Genomic DNA, 16,844 nt, shown 5'->3' on the forward strand with positions numbered 1-16,844 from the left:
CCATGAATTAAATCAAATCTGCAAAATGATAAACAAGATGTTAGAAGAAGAAGAAGAAAATGAAGGAGAAGAAGAAGACTATAAGAAGTAAGCATACTTAAGTAAAATGGAGCTAACCTAGAAGAAAATGAAGAAGAAGAAGAAGACTAGAAGAATACTAGAATAAGAAGAAGACTGTAAGCTTATTATGTAAACTTGGTCATTTTGTGCTAACATAAGTAATTTTGGAGTTAACCTATAGGAAACTAAGTATATTAGAGCTAACTTAGAGCTAACTTATGTCATTTGGGAGAAGAAGAAGACTATAAGCTTATTATGTAAACTTGGTCATTTTGTGCTAAAATAAGTAATTTTGGAGCTAACCTATAGGAAACCAAGCATATCAGAGATAACTTAGCATATTAGAGCCAACTTAGGTAAAATGGAGCCAACCTAGCTAATTATGCCATCTTTGAGTGAACTAAGCATATTAGAGCTAACTTATGTCATTTTGGAGAAGAAGAAGAAGAAGAAGACTATAAGCTTATTATGTAAAATTGGTCATTTTGTGCTAACATAAGTAATTTTGGAGCTAACCTATAGGAAACTAAGCATAGTAGAGATAACTTAGTATATTAGAGCCAACTTAGGTAAAATGGAGCCAACCTAGCTAATCATGCCATCTTTGAGTGAAATAAGCATATTAGAGGTAACTTAGAGCTAACTTATGTCATTTTGGAGAAGAAGAAGAAGACTATAAGCTTATTATGTAAACTTGGTCATTTTATGCTAACATAAGTAATTTTGGAGCTAAACTATAGGAAACTAAGCATAGTAGAGATAACTTAGCATATTAGAGCTAACATAGGTAACTAAGCATATTAGAGCTAACATAGGTAACTAAGCATATTAGATCTAACTTAGAGCTAACTTATGTCATTTCAGAGGAAACAAAGATAAGTATATATAGATCATTTTGGAGATCTGATATACTTGACATAGTTCAGTTCTCATTGTTCTTCTCCTTCTCCTTCCTCAGCCTGATGCACCAAGAGCTGCGAGGCGATGGAGGCAGTGGGATGTAGTCTTCTACCACAATTGGCGTGGTCATGTCGCCCAGCTGTGGGATCGCCGACGCGAGGTCATTGTCAGGCACCACCACCATCGCGAGGCCATCTTCAGGCAGGACAGGCACGACCATCGCTAGGTCATCCTGAGCCACCACCATCTCTTGCCCATGGTCAGCCACCACCATATCTTGCCCTTGGTCTGCCACCACCATCGCTAGATCATCCTCAGCCTGATGCCCACTCTGCTCCTCTTCTTCCCCACTCTAGTCCGGATCATCCTCCTTGTTGTCTTTGCTGCAGCCAAAATCGCTGCTGCTTCTGCTACAGCCAGAATCGCTGTTGCTTTTGCTATAGCCAGAATCACCGCTGCTTTGGCTGTCGCCAGTGTCGCTGCTGCTGCTCCCATTGCCTGTCCAAATGCAACAATGACCGTTAACAATCGATGCGAGACAAAGCCAAATGTAGAGGAATAAGAAGAGGCAGAACGTACTGGCATCATCGTCGTCAGTGTAGCGCATGCGACACATAGTCACATTGAACACATTCACGATGAGCATGGTGGCATCGTCGTCGTACCTAAAGAGAAGGAAGTACCCCTATCGCAGGTCGTACGGACGGTAGAACTTCTCCCAGCCATGACACAAGTATTTGTGGCCCTCCTTGATCACCAACTCCACGTCCCACAGCCCGCGAAACCTGCTGCCGGCCTGTCACAGCTTCACATTATTTGGCGGATCTTCACCCAGCTTGTTCATAAAAGTGTCAGGCAGCCTCTGCAGTTTGGGACAATGAGTGAAGTAGCAAACAACAGAGTTATCATAATGAGATGGGTGAAGGGGAGATCTCTCTTTTTATATATATGCCTCGTGGATGATGCTGAAGTCCCAAGTATGATACTGAATAACTCGAAAGCATCCAACTCGTACTCCGGTGTGGCAGAGCGGAGTCTGCGGTGGCAGCTTTCCCCCATCTCTGGTAAGCAGCAGAAGAGACCAATTAGTACCCTTACAGCATTATCATACAACATTATAACATAAGAAATTTTGAGCAGAAGATAATCAACTACACCAAGTTATCATTTCTCATTCAAAATACAATGCACTTGTGGACATATGATGGCTCTAGTTGAATTTATTAGTAGCACTAGTCGTCAAAAATGTTGACTTTAGTTGAATTTCATATAATAACTATTTTAACTTCTTTCGTCAGCAAACTAGGCAACTAGCTAGCAGTATAAAAACATTCTACTAAAGAAAAGAAAGAAACTGAAAAACGTGGCGGAACCCTAAATAAGAAAGTATAAAAACGTGTCTTTTTCTTCTTCTTCCCCTCTTATTCTTTTTCCTCCTTTTCCTTTTCTTCTTCTTCCTTTTCTTCTTCTTATTATTCTTCTTCTTCCTCTTCTTCTTCCTCTTCTTCTTCATCTTCTTATTTTTCTTCTTCTTCTTCTTGCTTCTATTCTTTGCATGTATGTTTGCTATAGCAGCATGATTTGGTCCTCCTTGGCATGTTAGGATAGACAATCCTCTTCATAATAATAACTCTATCTATACATGGTCTCATTCAGGAGCTTCTCGATAGTAATCGTCCATATGCCACCATTCCCAAAATATTAAATTTTCTATGGTGCTTGTTGAAATCCAGAAATGATTGTTGCTTTCAAAGAAAGAAAAGGATACCCTATACATGTACATTAGGCCACTCTAGCGCTTGATTGCTTGCCAAGCTCTCTTGGATAAGCCGGATGACAAATGGATTCCCGAAGTGCAAAACCATTCGAGCCAGGATCGATGCTAATTAGTTTCCTTTGCAGGGTTCTACTATAGAAACTTATCTGCCTCTTTCAGGTATTAAAGTATTCTCAGATGCATCTTTTAAATGCACATAAATCCCTGAAAAGGGTCTCCTAATAAAGCTACATGAACAAGTCTCTTTTTTTCTGGACATTCCAGATGATCAAGCTAACCAACAGATCCAGATTCAAGTGCCAGCTTCTATTATCGATCCCCGTTTTCAAGCATAAGCTCTTCATCTTCTTCTTCATTTCCCTCTTCTTCCTTTCCCTTTTTTCTTTTTCCTTTTTTCCTTCTTTTTTTCTAATATGTAAACTATCTAAAACCATTTATTATCTAAAACTATATCTAACAATATCTAAAAGAGAAAAGAAAAAAAAGAAAAAAGGGGGGTGTGGAAGTGGAAGAGGGGGCTCACCGTGGGGAGGTGGAAGAGGGTGGCGGGCGACAAGGAGGGGCGGCGACGGGGCGGGAGGGCGGCGGCGACGGGCGGGAGGGGGGCGGCGATGGGCGGTGATGGGGCGGCAGGACGGCGGGGAGGGGCGGCGACGGGCGGGAGGGGGATGGCGACGGGGCAGCAGGATGGCGGGGAGGGGCGGCGACGGGGCGGTAGGACGGCGGGGAGGGGCGGCGACGGGTGGGAGGGGGCGGCGACGGGGCGGCAGGACAGCGGGGGGGGGGGGACAGGCACAGGGGACGGGGCGGCGACGGCGGGCTGGTGGGTGAGAGAGAGAGCACGCGTTCATGGCAGGGGGGAGGTTAGCGATTCAACGCCGTGCCCGGGTGGGCCCCCCTACCCACTTTGCCGTCCTCCTAGCGGACGGCAAAGAATTGTTTGCCGTCAGCCAGCGGACGGCAAAGAGCTGACCTAGCCACAGCCTTGCGTCTGTGGGCCCACAAGGTTCTTTGTTGTCGGCCAACTAATGGCAAAGAACTCTTTGCCGGCCGCGAGCTGACGGCAAAGTACTGGCTGATGGCAAAATAACCTGTGCCATCAGCTATTTCTTTGTCGTCTGCTTTGGGGAAACTGACGGGAAAGAAGTGGCAGACGACAAAGATTTGGATTCCAGTAGTGTGGGTTATATTTCACCTAAAGCATTCCCTAAGGATTGTTTCTATTTATGGTGCTTATTAATGACCCAAGTTCTTCATTTATCCTCCCAGTGATATAAGTTTCTCGTCTCCTTGGTGATATCAATCCAATCTCTTGTTTCCGTAATGGCAGAATTTCTCCTCATAATTATGAGATGTTTTCCATAAGCCCACAACAAGCTTGTTCTTCTCGTTGTTGATTTTCCAACAACTCCGTTATAACCTTCTGAGAAGGGTGCTTTCCAAGCTCATTTATGGCAGAAGTTGGCATTTTCTTCTCCATTCCTTTATTCCAATGATCTATCTACTAGAGTACTCGTAAATTCCGGCGACCGGCGTGTGAACTTTTCCCATCAATCTAGATTCTGACCGCCAATAAATACTACATTGTTCACGTCGTCCCGCCTGCATTCTCATCTATATCCTCCCCTCGCTCACCCTCTCTCTCTCTCTCTCAAATCTCTGCCATGGCACCGCCGGTCTACCCATGCGACGATGAGGAGTTTCCACCCCCAGAGGATGCTCACTCGAATAGCAGCGACAAGGACCCCTAGGCGCCGCCGGACCCCCCAACTTTGGATTCGTTTTGGGGCCAGTACAATCTTTATCTGTGGAAGTCACTACCGCCGGCTGAGAAAGCTAGGCAAGTGGCGTTCAAGACGGAGATGGCGGAGGAGGAAGCCAGGTACGAGGCGGCCTGTGAAGCCCGTGATGCCGCCTAGAAAAACGAGGCGGCGGAGCTTTGGGAGCGGGCACCTTGTTGTGTGAAGGAGGTGTACGAAGACGGGTACTTCGCGAGGAAGGTCAAAGGCACTGGGCGCCTCGTCGCTGCATGGAGGTGGGACGATAAGCTCCAGCGTACCACCAACAAGGAGCTCCGGTGGGCGCCCAACGAAATGGCAAGATTGTTCATGCTCGTCCGCCAGCAATAGGCAGATCGGTACGTCAAGCGCTGCGAGGCGGAGGAGGCGGAGTACTACCTCCGCACTTGGAAGACACCGCGCACCAGGGAGCTGCTGGTGAGGGGCTGCCGGAATACTGGCCCCAGGAGGGATTATTAGTTTTAGTATTATTCCTTTTCAATTTTATGCATTGTACCTAGTAGTTAAGTATCATCACGTATGTGTGATGATATTATGTATATATTCTGTGACGAACTAATGAACAATTAATTTATATATATTATGAATTCCATTTTCTATCTGTTTTTGTATACTAATTTGAATCTAGATGTTATCATCCACATATACAGAATGGAAAGCGTATACACACACATTGAAACAGAACATATAAGAACGGAAAACAGAGTACACACATTGAAACAGAGCAATAAACATAGCAATACTATGATTGCTGTGAATACGTAGCTATCCACGTCGAAACGACTCAACAAAATAAAACGCGTCCATGAGACCATGACCAGGAGCCCTTGCCTACGGTAGCTCTTGGCTCTGCCTGAACTCGTACAGACATTCGTCCAAGCGGTCGACACGCTCGCGGTACATCTGGAGCGTGATCTTGAGCTCCAAGTTGGCTATTTCATCAGAGATCACCAGCTCGAGGATGTGATGGCCATGTTCCTCTACTGCGCCCAGGTGGACACCTCGGCCAAGGAGGCGGTCGAGCCTACCGACAAGCGCATTGGCATCGAGCGGGCCATGGACAAGACGAATGGCGCGACCCATGCGAACGGCGCGGCAGGTGTCCGGTGCAAGTATGGCGCGGCCGGCCTCTGGTGCAAGTACGACATAGAGGGCCTCTACCCACTCCTGGCGAGGAATGGGGCTACTGATGGGATGAGTACCCAACTATGATGCCCTGTTGATAGCAGGCAAGCACCGATGGATCCGCTCTTGCTGTGCTGCGCGCCGCGTCTGTCGCTCCGCGGCGCTCCAAAGGTCTCGCCGTGCGGCGAGCCACAGCCTATCGGCGGGGACGCGCCTAGCTTGTTCTGCGGCATGCTACCTCTTGAGCACTATGTTGGTTTTGCCTTGAAGAGGAAAGGGTGATGCAACAAAGTAGCACAAGTATTTCCCTCAGTTTTTGAGAACCAAGGTATCAATCCAGTAGGAGGCCACACGCAAGTCCCTCATACCTACACAAACAAATAAGAAACTCGCAACCAACGCGATAAAGGGGTTGTCAATCCCTTCACGGTCACTTACGAGAGTGAGATCTGATAGAGATAATAATAATAAGATAATTTTTTTGGTATTTTTATGATAAAGTGTAAAAGTAAAGATTGGAAAATAAAAGGTAATAGAAATAGCTTGTTGATGGAAGATTAATATAATGCAGAATAGACCCGGGGGCCATAGGTTTCACTAGTGGCTTCTTTCAAGATAGCATAAGTATTGCAGTGGGTGAACGAATTACTGTCGAGCAATTGATAGAAAAGCGAATAATTATGAGAATATCTAGGCATGATCATGTATATAGGCATCAAGTCCGTGACAAGTATACTGACTCCTGCTTGCATCTACTACTATTACAACACACATCGACCGCTATCCAGCATGCATGTAGAGTATTAAGTTCATAAGAACAGAGTAACGCATTAGGCAAGATGACATGATGTAGAGGGATAAACTCAAGCAATATGATATAAACCCCATCTTTTTATTCTCAATGCAACAATACAATACGTGTCATTTCCCTTTCTGACACTGGGATCGAGCACCGCAAGATTGAACCCAAAGCTAAGCACTTCTCCCATTGAAAGAAAGATCAATCTAGTAGGCCAAACCAAACTGATAATTTGAAGAGACTTGCAAATATAACCAATCATGCATAAAAGATTTTAGAGAAGAATCAAATATTGTTCATAGATAGACTTGATCATAAACCCACAATTCATCAGATCTCGACAAACACACCGCAAAAAGAGTTACATCGAATAGATCTCCAAGAAGATCGAGGAGAACTTTGTATTGAGATTCATAGAGAGAGAAGAATCCATCTAGCTAATAACTATGGACCCAAAGGTCTGAAGTAAACTACTCACACATCATCAGAGGGGCCATGGAGTTGATGTAGAGGCCCTCCGTGATTGATGCTCCCTCCGACGGTGCTCCGGAAAAGGCCCCAAGATGGGATCTCTTGGGTACAGAAGGTTGCGGTGGTGGAAATAGGGTTTCGTGGTGCTCCTTGATGTTTTCAGGGTATATGAGTATATATAGGAGGAAGAAGTAGGTCGGTTGAGCCACGAGGGGCCCACAAGGGGGAGGGCGCGCCCAGGGGGGTAGGCGCGCCCCTTGCCTCGTGGAATCCTTGTTAGTTTCTTAACATCCACTCCAAGTCCTCTAGATCACGTTTGTTTCAAAAATCACGTTCCCAAAGGTTTCATTCCGTTTGGATTCCGTTTGATATTCCTTTTCTGCCAAACACAGAAATAGGCAAAAAAACAACAATTTGCACTGGGCCTTAGGTTAATAGGTTAGTCCCAAAAATAATATAAATGTGTAAATAAAGCCCATTAACATCCAAAACAGATAATATAATAGCATGGAACAATAAAAAATTATGGATATGTTGGAGATGTATCAAGCATCCCCAAGCTTAATTCCTGCTCGTCCTCAAGTAGGTAAATGATAAAAACATATTTTTTTGATGTGGAATGCTACCTAACATAATTATCAATGTAATTCTCTTTACTGTGGCATGAATATTCATATCCGAAAGATTCAAGACAAAATTTTAATATTGACAAAAAATAATAATACGTCAAGCATAATAACTAAGCAATTATGTCTTCTCAAAATAACATGGCAAAAGAATGTCCATCTATACAAAATCATATAGTTTGTTCATGCCCCATTTTCGTCACACAAGAATGCTCTCATCATGCACAACCCCGATGACAAGCCAAGCAATTGTTTCACACTTTAGTAATCTCAATCTTTTTTCAACTTTCACGCAATACATGAGCGTGAGCCATGGATATAGCACTCTGGGTGCAATAGAATATGATGATGGGGGTTATGTGGAGAAGACAAAAAATAAGAAAGTCTCACATCAACGCGGCAAATCAATGGGGTAGGAAGATGCCCATCAATTGATGTTAATGCAAGGAGTAGGGATTGCCATGCAACGGATGCACTAGACCTATAAATGTATGAAAGCTCAACAAAAGAAACTAAGTGGGTGTGCATCCAACTTGCTTGCTCACGAAGACCTAGGGCATTTGAGGAAGCCCATTGTTGGAATATACAAGCCAAGTTCTATAATGAAAACTTCCCACTAGTATATGAAAGTGACAAAACAAGAGACTCTCTATCATAAAGATCATGGTGCTACTTTGAAGCACAAGTGTGGAAAAAAGGATAGTACCATTGCCCCTTTATATATATATTTGGGCATTCTTTTTTTATTTGACCTTTCTCTTTTTTGGGGGACAATGCTCTATTAATGATTATCATCACACTTCTATTTATTTACAACTCAATGATTACAACTCCATACTAGAACAAAGTATGACTCTTATGAATGCCTCCGGCGGTGTACCGGGAAGGGTAATGAATCAAGAGTGACATGTATGAAAAAATATGAACGGTGGCTTTGCCACAAATACGATGTCAACTACATGATCATGCAAGGCAATATGACAATGATGATGTGTGTCATGATAAATGGAACGGTGGATAGTTGTGTGGCAATATATCTCAGAATGGCTATGGAAATGCCATAATAGGTAGGTATGGTGGCTGTTTTGAGGAAGATATAAGGAGGTTTATGTGTGACAGAGCGTATCATATCACGGGGTTTGGATGCACCGGCGAAGTTTGCACCAACTCTCAAGGTGAGAAAGGGCAATGCACGGTACCGAAGAGGCTAGCAATGATGGAAGGATGAGAGTGCATATAATCCATGGACTCAACATTAGTCATAAAGAACTCACATACTTATTCCAAAAATCTACAAGTCATCAAAAACCAAGCATTATGCGCATGCTCCTAGGGGGATAGATTGGTAGGAAAATACCATCGCTCGTCCCCGACTGCCACTCATAAGGAAGATAATCAAATAACACCTCATGTTTCAAATTTGTTACACAACGGTCACCATAGGTGCATGCTACGGGACTTGCAAACTTCAACGCAAGTATTTCTCAAATTCACATCTACTCAACTAGCACACTCTAATAGTACCACCTTTATATCTCAAAACAATTATCAAGTATCAAACTTCTCCTAGTACTCAATGCACTTTTTATGAAAGTTTTTATTATACCAATCTTGGATGCCTATCATATTAGGACTAAATTCATAACCAAAGCAAACTACTATGCTGTTCTAAGGGACTCTCAAAATAATATAAGTGAAGCATGAGAGATCAATAATTTCTATAAAATAAAACCACCACCGTGCTCTAAAAGATATAATCGAAGCACTAGAGCAAAATTATCTAGCTCAAAAGATATAAGTGAAGCACATAGAGTATTCTAATAAATTCCGATTCATTTGTTTCTCTCCCAAAAGGTGTGTACAGTAAGGATTATTGTGGTAAACTAAAAAGAAAACACTCAAACCATACAAGATGCTCCAAGTAAAACACATATCATGTGGTGAATAAAAAAATAGCTCCAAGTAAAGTTACCAATGGACGAAGACGAAAGAGGGGATGCCTTCCCGGGCATCCCCAAGCTTAGGCTTTTGGTTGTACTTGGATTTTACCTTGGGGTGCCTTGTGCATCCCCAAGCTTAGGATCTTGCCACTACTTGTTCCATAATCCATCAAATCTTTACCCAAAACTTGAAAACTTCACAACACAAAACTTAAAAGAAAATCGTGTGAGCTCTGTTAGTAAAAGAAAACAAACCACCACTTCAAGGTACTGTAATGAACGCATTATTTATTTATATTGGTGTTAAACCTAATTTATTCCAACTTTTATATGGTTCATAAACTCTATTACTAGCCATAGATTCATCAAAATAAGCAAAGAACACACGAAAAATAGAATCTACCAAAAACAGAACATTCTGTAGTAATTTGTAGGTTTAGAATACTTATGAAACCCCCAAAATTCTAAAGTAAATTGATGGACGTGAGGAATTTATCTATTAATCATCTGCAAAAATAATTAACTAAATAGCACTCCCCAGTAAAAAATGGCAGCAAATCTCGTGAGCGCTAAAGTTTCTGTTTTTTACAGCAAGATCGCAAAGACTTTCCCCAAGTCTTCCCAAAGGTTATACTTGGCACGAACACTAATTAAAAACATAAAACCACATCTAAACAGAGGCTAGATGAATTATTTATTATTAAACAGAATCAAAAAGCAAGGAACAAAAATAAAATTGGGTTGCCTCCCAACAAGCGCTATCGTTTAACGCCCCTAGCTAGGCATAAAAGCAAGGATAGATCTAGGTATTATCATCTTTGGTATGCAATCCATAAGTGGCCCTCATAATATATTAATAAGGTAATTTAATTTTATTTCTAGGAAAGTGTTCCATGCCCTTCCTTAACGGAAATTGGAATCTAATATTCCCTTCTTTCATATCAATAATTGCACCAATCATTCTAAGGAAAGGTCTACCAAGAATAATAGGACCTGAAGGATTGCAATTAATATCAAGGAGAATGAAATCTACAGGCACATAATTCCTATTAGCAACAATAAGAAAATCATTAATTCTTCCAATAGGTTTCTTAATGGTGGAATCCGCAAGATGCAAGTTTAAAGAACAATCATCAAATTCGCGGAAACCTAGCAAATCACACAAAGTTTTAGGAATCATGGAAACACTAGCACCCAAATCACACAAAGCATAGCATTCATGATCTTTAATTTTAATTTTAATAGTAGTTTCCCACTCATCATGAAGTTTTGTAGGGATAGAAACTTCCAATTCAAGCTTTTCTTCATAAGATTGCATTAAAGCATCAACGATATGTTTAGTAAAAGCTTTATTTTGACTATAAGCATGCAGAGAATTTAGCATGGATTGCAACAAGGAAATACAATCTATTAAAGAACAATTATCATAATTAAATTCCTTGAAATCCAAGATAGTGGGTTCATTGCTATGTAAAGTTTTGACCTCTCCCATCCCACTTTTATCAATTTTTGCATCAAGGTCTAAAAACTACGAATCATTGGGACGCCTTCTAACTAAAGTTGACTCATCTCCAGTCCCATCATTATCAAGATTCATATTGCAAAACATATATTTAATAGGGGATACATCAATAACTTTTAGATCTTCATCATTATTATCATGGAAACTAGCAGAACACGCTTTCACAAAGCAATCTTTTTTAGCACGCATCCTAGCGGTTCTTTCTTTGCACTCATCAATGGAAATTCTCATAGCTTTGAGAGACTCATTGATATCATGCTTAGGTGGAATAGATCTAAGTTTCAAACAATCAACATCAAGAGATATTCTATCCACGTTCCTAGCCAACTCATCAATCTTAGACATTTTTTCTTCAATCAAAGCATTGAAACTCTTTTGAGAACTAATAAATTCTTTAATATGAGACTCAAAATCAGAGGGCATCTTATTATAATTTCCATAACAATTGTTGTAGGAATTACCATAATTATTAGAGGAATTAATAGGAAACGGCCTAGGATTAACATTACCTCTGTATGCGTTATTACCAAAATTGTTCCTATCAACAAAATTCACATCCATAGATTCATTATTATTCTCAATCAAAGTATACAAAGGCATATAATTAGGATCAGAAGAGACACTCTTATTAGCAAACAATTTCAAAATCTCATCCATCTTTCCACTCAAAACATTGATTTCTTCTATAGCATGCACCTTTTTACTAGTAGATCTCTCAGTACGCCATTGAGAATAATTAACCATAATATTATCTAGGAGTTTAGTAGCTTCTCCGAAAGTGATTTCCATAAAAGTGCCTCCCTCGGCCGAATCTAAAAGATTTCTAGAAGCAAAGTTCAATCTGGCATAAATTTTTTCTATAATCATCCAAAGATTCAAACCATGTGTAGGGCAATTACATATCATTAATTGCATCCTCTCTCAAGCTTGTGCAACATGTTCATGATCATGTTGCTTAAAATTCATAATATCGTTTCTAAGAGTGATGATCTTAGCGGGAGGAAAATACTTAGAGATAAAAGCATCTTTGCACTTATTCCAAGAATCTATACTATTTTTAGGCAAAGACGAAAACCAAGTTTTAGCACGATCTCTAAGAGAAAACGGGAATAGCTTCAGTTTAACAATATCATTATCCACATCTTTCTTCTTTTGCATATCACATAAATCAACAAAGTTGTTTAGATGGGTAGCGACATTTTCACTAGGAAGGCCGGAAAACGGATCTTTCATGACAAGATTCAGCAAAGCAGCATTGATTTCACAAGATTCAGCATCGGTAAGAGGAGAAATCGGAGTTCTAATAAAATAATTATTGTTGGTATTGGGAAAATCACACAATTTAGTATTATCTTGAGCCATCATGACAAGCAAGAAACCCAACACATAAGCAAACAAGAAACAAGCAAAAAGAGGCGAACTGGAGAAGAGAAGGGGAACGAAAAAGAGGGCGAATAAAATGGCAAGGGTGAAGTGGGGGAGAGGAAAACGAGAGGCAAATGGCAAATAATGTAATGCGAGGGATAAGAGTTTATGATGCTTGGTATGTCTTGACTTGTGCGTAGACTCCCCGCCAACGGCGCCAGAAATCCTTCTTGCTACCTCTGGAGCACTGCGTTGGTTTTCCCTTAAAGAGGAAAGGGTGATGCAGCAAAGTAGCATAAGTATTTCCCTCAGTTTTTGAGAACCTAGGTATCAATCCAGTTGGAGGCCACACGCAAGTCCCTCGTACCTACACAAACAAACAAGAACCTCGCAACCAATGCGATAAAGGGGTTGTTAATCCCTTCACGGTCACTTACGAGAGTGAGATCTGATAGAGATAATAATAATAAGATAAATATTTTTGGTATTTTTATGATAAAGAGTAAAAGTAAAGATTGCAAAATAAAAGGTAATAGAAATAGCTTGTTGATGGAAGATTAATATAATGGAGAATAGACCCGGGGCCATAGGTTTAACTAGTGGCTTCTCTCAAGATATCATAAGTATTACGGTTGGTGAACGAATTACTGTCGAGCAATTGATAGAAAAGCGAATAATTATGAGAATATCTAGGCATGATCATGTATATAGGCATCACGTCCGTGACAAGTAGACCGACTCCTGCCTGCATCTACTACTATTACTCCACACATCGACCGCTATCCAGCATGCATCTAGAGTATTAAGTTCATAAGAACAGAGTAACGCATTAGGCAAGATGACATGATGTAGAGGGATAAACTCAAGCAATATGATATAAACCCCATTTTTTTATCCTGAATGGCAACAATACAATACGTGTCATTTCCCTTTTTGTCACTGGGATCGAGCACCGCAAGATTAAACCCAGAGCTAAGCACTTCTCCCATTGTAAGAAAGATCAATCTAGTAGGCCAAACCAAACTGATAATTCGAAGAGACTTGCAAAGATAACCAATCATGCATAAAATATTTCAGAGAAGAATCAAATATTGTTCATAGATAGACTTGATCATAAACCCACAATTCATCGGATCTCAACAAACAAACTGCAAAAAGAGTTAAGTCAAATAGATCTCCAAGAAGATCGAGGAGAACTTTGTATTGAGATTCAAAGAGAGAGAAGAAGCCATCTAGCTAATAACTATGGACCCGAAGGTTTGAAGTAAACTACTCACACAACATCGGAGGGGCCATGGAGTTGATCTACAAGCCCTCCGTGATCGATGCCCCCTCCAGCGGAGCTCCGAAAAAGGCCCCAAGATGGGATCTCTTGGGTACAAAAGGTTGCGGTGGTGGAAATAGGGTTTCGTGGTGCTCCTCAGTGTTTTCAGGGTATATGAGTATATATAGGAGGAAGAAGTAGGTCGGTTGAGCCACGAGGGGGGAGGGTGCACCCCCCTGCCTCGTGGACTCCTCGTTCGTTTCTTGACGTTCACTCCAAGTCCTCTGGATCATGTTTGTTCCAAAAATCACGTTCCCGAAGGTTTCATTCCGTTTGGATTCCGTTTGATATTCCTTTTCTGCGAAACACTGACATAGGCAAAAAATAACAATTTGCACTGGGCCTTGGGTTAATAGGTTAGTCCCAAAAATAATATAAAAGTGTAAAATAAAGCCCATTAACATCCAAAACAGATAATATAATAGCATGGAACAATCAAAAATTATAGATACGTTGGAGACGTATCACGGCGCACAATCGATCATGTTGTGCGGTGAGCTGCAGCCTGTCGGTGCTGACATGCCTATCTTGATCCACAGTGCTGAAGCACCATGCACCAAGGGTCTGCTCAACCCTGGCGATGGCGCGCATCACGACGTCATCCATTGCGCTGCCGGGGAGCGCCTCGGCCTCGACGGGCCGTGGCGCCTGTTCGTTTTCCTTATCGACGAGGTTGATGGCAGAGGCGATGCTTTGGTGGGTTGGCATGCTTGGAAAAGGTGGATGTGCTACAGGCTGCGCTTGTTGCCTCCATGCGTCGCACGCCGCTTAGGCTTATGCGCAATATCGCTAGGTGGCGGGAAACCTGTGAGGAAATGGCAGGAAACAGTGGTGTGTTCATAAAATGCCATCAATTAATGGAAACTTAGCATAGAAGGAACATCGAGCTAGCACAAGTAGATGATAATAAGATAATTGTTTATCCTAGTTAATTATGCATGTAATAGTTTACTTTGGTGTGTAGAAATGTCATGTGTGTATTAGCCACCTATGTAATTGGATGTTTGCTGCGTATTACACACATCTTGTTTATGTGAAACGTTTCTGTTCTCTTGGCTCAACACAAACAGTTTATAGGAATGAACTGTATGCCCTCCATTGCACACACCTTGATCTGGATGAACCGTTTCTGTTGCGTTGCCTAATAAAAAACAGTTCATCCGAGTGAATCGTATGCCGTATATCGCACACACCTTGATCTGGCTGACTGTTTCTTTTGTGTTGCCTAATCACAAACAGTTCATCCGAGTGAACCGTATGCTGTATATCCCACACACCTTCATCTGGCTGCCCGTTTCTTCTGTTCCTCCTCATTGCAAACAGTTCATTGAACTGAACCATATGCCCTGCATCGCACACGCAACTAAAATCTGAACCGTGTTCGATGCATCCATGATCACAAACGTGTTGCACCTTTTTTGACGGCTATTTTACACCACCGTTTGCGATTATTTCATCGCGCACAGTTTCGTCAAAGGGTCTCTGATCGTAGTGTCGCGTTAGCAACATCCTGCTGTACTGCTTGTGCATCCAAAAACCCTTAAACCCATGTCTTATTTTCAAGAGTCCACCATACCTACCTAAGGATTAAGTAAGATCCTTCAAGTAAGTTGTCATAGGTGCAATAAGGCAATAAAAATTGCTTCTAAAAGTGTGAGATCATTTAGTGTAAGAGAAAATTGAGCGTTGTACGAACTTGTGATGGTAAAGAATAAAAGTGACAGACTGCATTAATAAAGGTTGCCACCGGGGGAACTTCCCTCCCGGAGGGGGAAATCATGTTGGGGAGGGAAATATCCATCAACATCTTCAACATCATCATCTCCTCTCAAACCCTAGTTCATCTCTTGTGTTCAATCTTTGTACCGGAACTATAGATTGGTGCTTGTGGGTGACTAGTAGTGTTGATTACATCTTGTAGTTAATTACTATATGGTTTATTTTGTGGAAGATTATACGTTCAGATCCATTATGCTATTTATACCCCTCTGATCTTGAGCATGATTATCATTTGGGAGTAGTTACTTTTGTTCTTGAGGTGACGGGAGAAATCATGTTGCAAGTAATCATGTGAACTTGATATGTGTTTGTTATTTTGATTGTATGTATGTTGTGATTCCCTTAGTGGTGTCATGTGAACGTCGACTACATGACACTTCACCATATTTGGGCCTAAGGGAATGCATTGTGAAGTAGTTATTAGATGATGGGTTGAGAGAGTGCCAGAAGCTTAAACCCTAGTTTATGCGCTATTCTGTAAGGGACCGATTGGAGCCAAAAGTTTAATGCTATGGTTAGAATTTATTCTTAATACTTTTCTCGTAGTTGCAGATGCTTGCGAGGGGGTTAATCATAAGTAGGAGGTTTGTTCAAGTAAGAACAACACCTAAGCACCGGTCCACCCACATATCAAATTATCAAAGAAGCGAACACGAATCAAACCAACATGATGAAAGTGACTAGATGAAATTCCCGTGTACCCTCAAGAACGCTTTGCTTATTATAAGAGACCATTTTGGCATGTCCTTTGCCTCAAAAGGATTGGGTTACCTTGTGCACTTTTTTCACCGTTACCGTCACTTGCTCGTTACAAATTATCTTGCTATCAAACTACTCCGTACTTACAATTTCAGCACTTGCAGACATTACCTTGCTGAAAACCACTTGTCATTTCCTTCTGCTCCTCCTTGGGTTCGACACTGTTACGTATCGAAAAGGCTATAATTGATCCCATATACTTGTGGGTCACCAGATAGCTATGGCGGCGCGTGATGGTTGCAAGCGGGCGCGCTCGCGGCGGGACCACACAGGGGAAAGCAGGCATGGGCAGGCAAGGCGCGGGATGGCTGAGGCACGAGCAAGCAGCGGCTGTCGGGGGCTTGTGCGGGCAGCTACAGTAGCGGTGTGTGCAACCAGGCGTAGTAGTCGACAGAGAGCAGCGGGCCATGATGAGGCACGCGACAGCAGGGGGCGGTGGCGACGCAAGGCAGCTGCGACAGAGAGCAGAAATTAGTAGTGGCAGCAATTAGGAGGAACAACTGTGATGGTGCGGAGCAGGGCCACAGACGTACGCAGCTGTGCAGCGGGCGGTCACGGCCGGTTGAGTGTGAGTGGGAGGCGGGGGCGACGAGCTATG

The 16,844-nt window shown here is 42.0% G+C and overlaps 1 long non-coding RNA gene across 1 annotated transcript; it reads right to left on the reverse strand.

The window, feature by feature from the left end:
• Nucleotides 1-801: 801 nt before the first annotated feature.
• Nucleotides 802-3,317, reverse strand: LOC147984995 (uncharacterized). Its single transcript, XR_015615090.1, has 3 exons — nucleotides 3,261-3,317; nucleotides 1,540-2,021; nucleotides 802-1,458 (listed from the first exon to the last, which is right to left on the reverse strand). It is a non-coding gene; the product is annotated as an uncharacterized LOC147984995 (long non-coding RNA).
• Between the last annotated feature and the right edge of the window lie 13,527 nt (nucleotides 3,318-16,844).

The sequence above is a fragment of the Triticum urartu genome, chromosome 2A (genome assembly GCF_056163025.1).
Source record: "Triticum urartu cultivar PI428250 chromosome 2A, HENAU_Tu73, whole genome shotgun sequence".
Taxonomy (NCBI): Eukaryota; Viridiplantae; Streptophyta; class Magnoliopsida; order Poales; family Poaceae; genus Triticum; species Triticum urartu.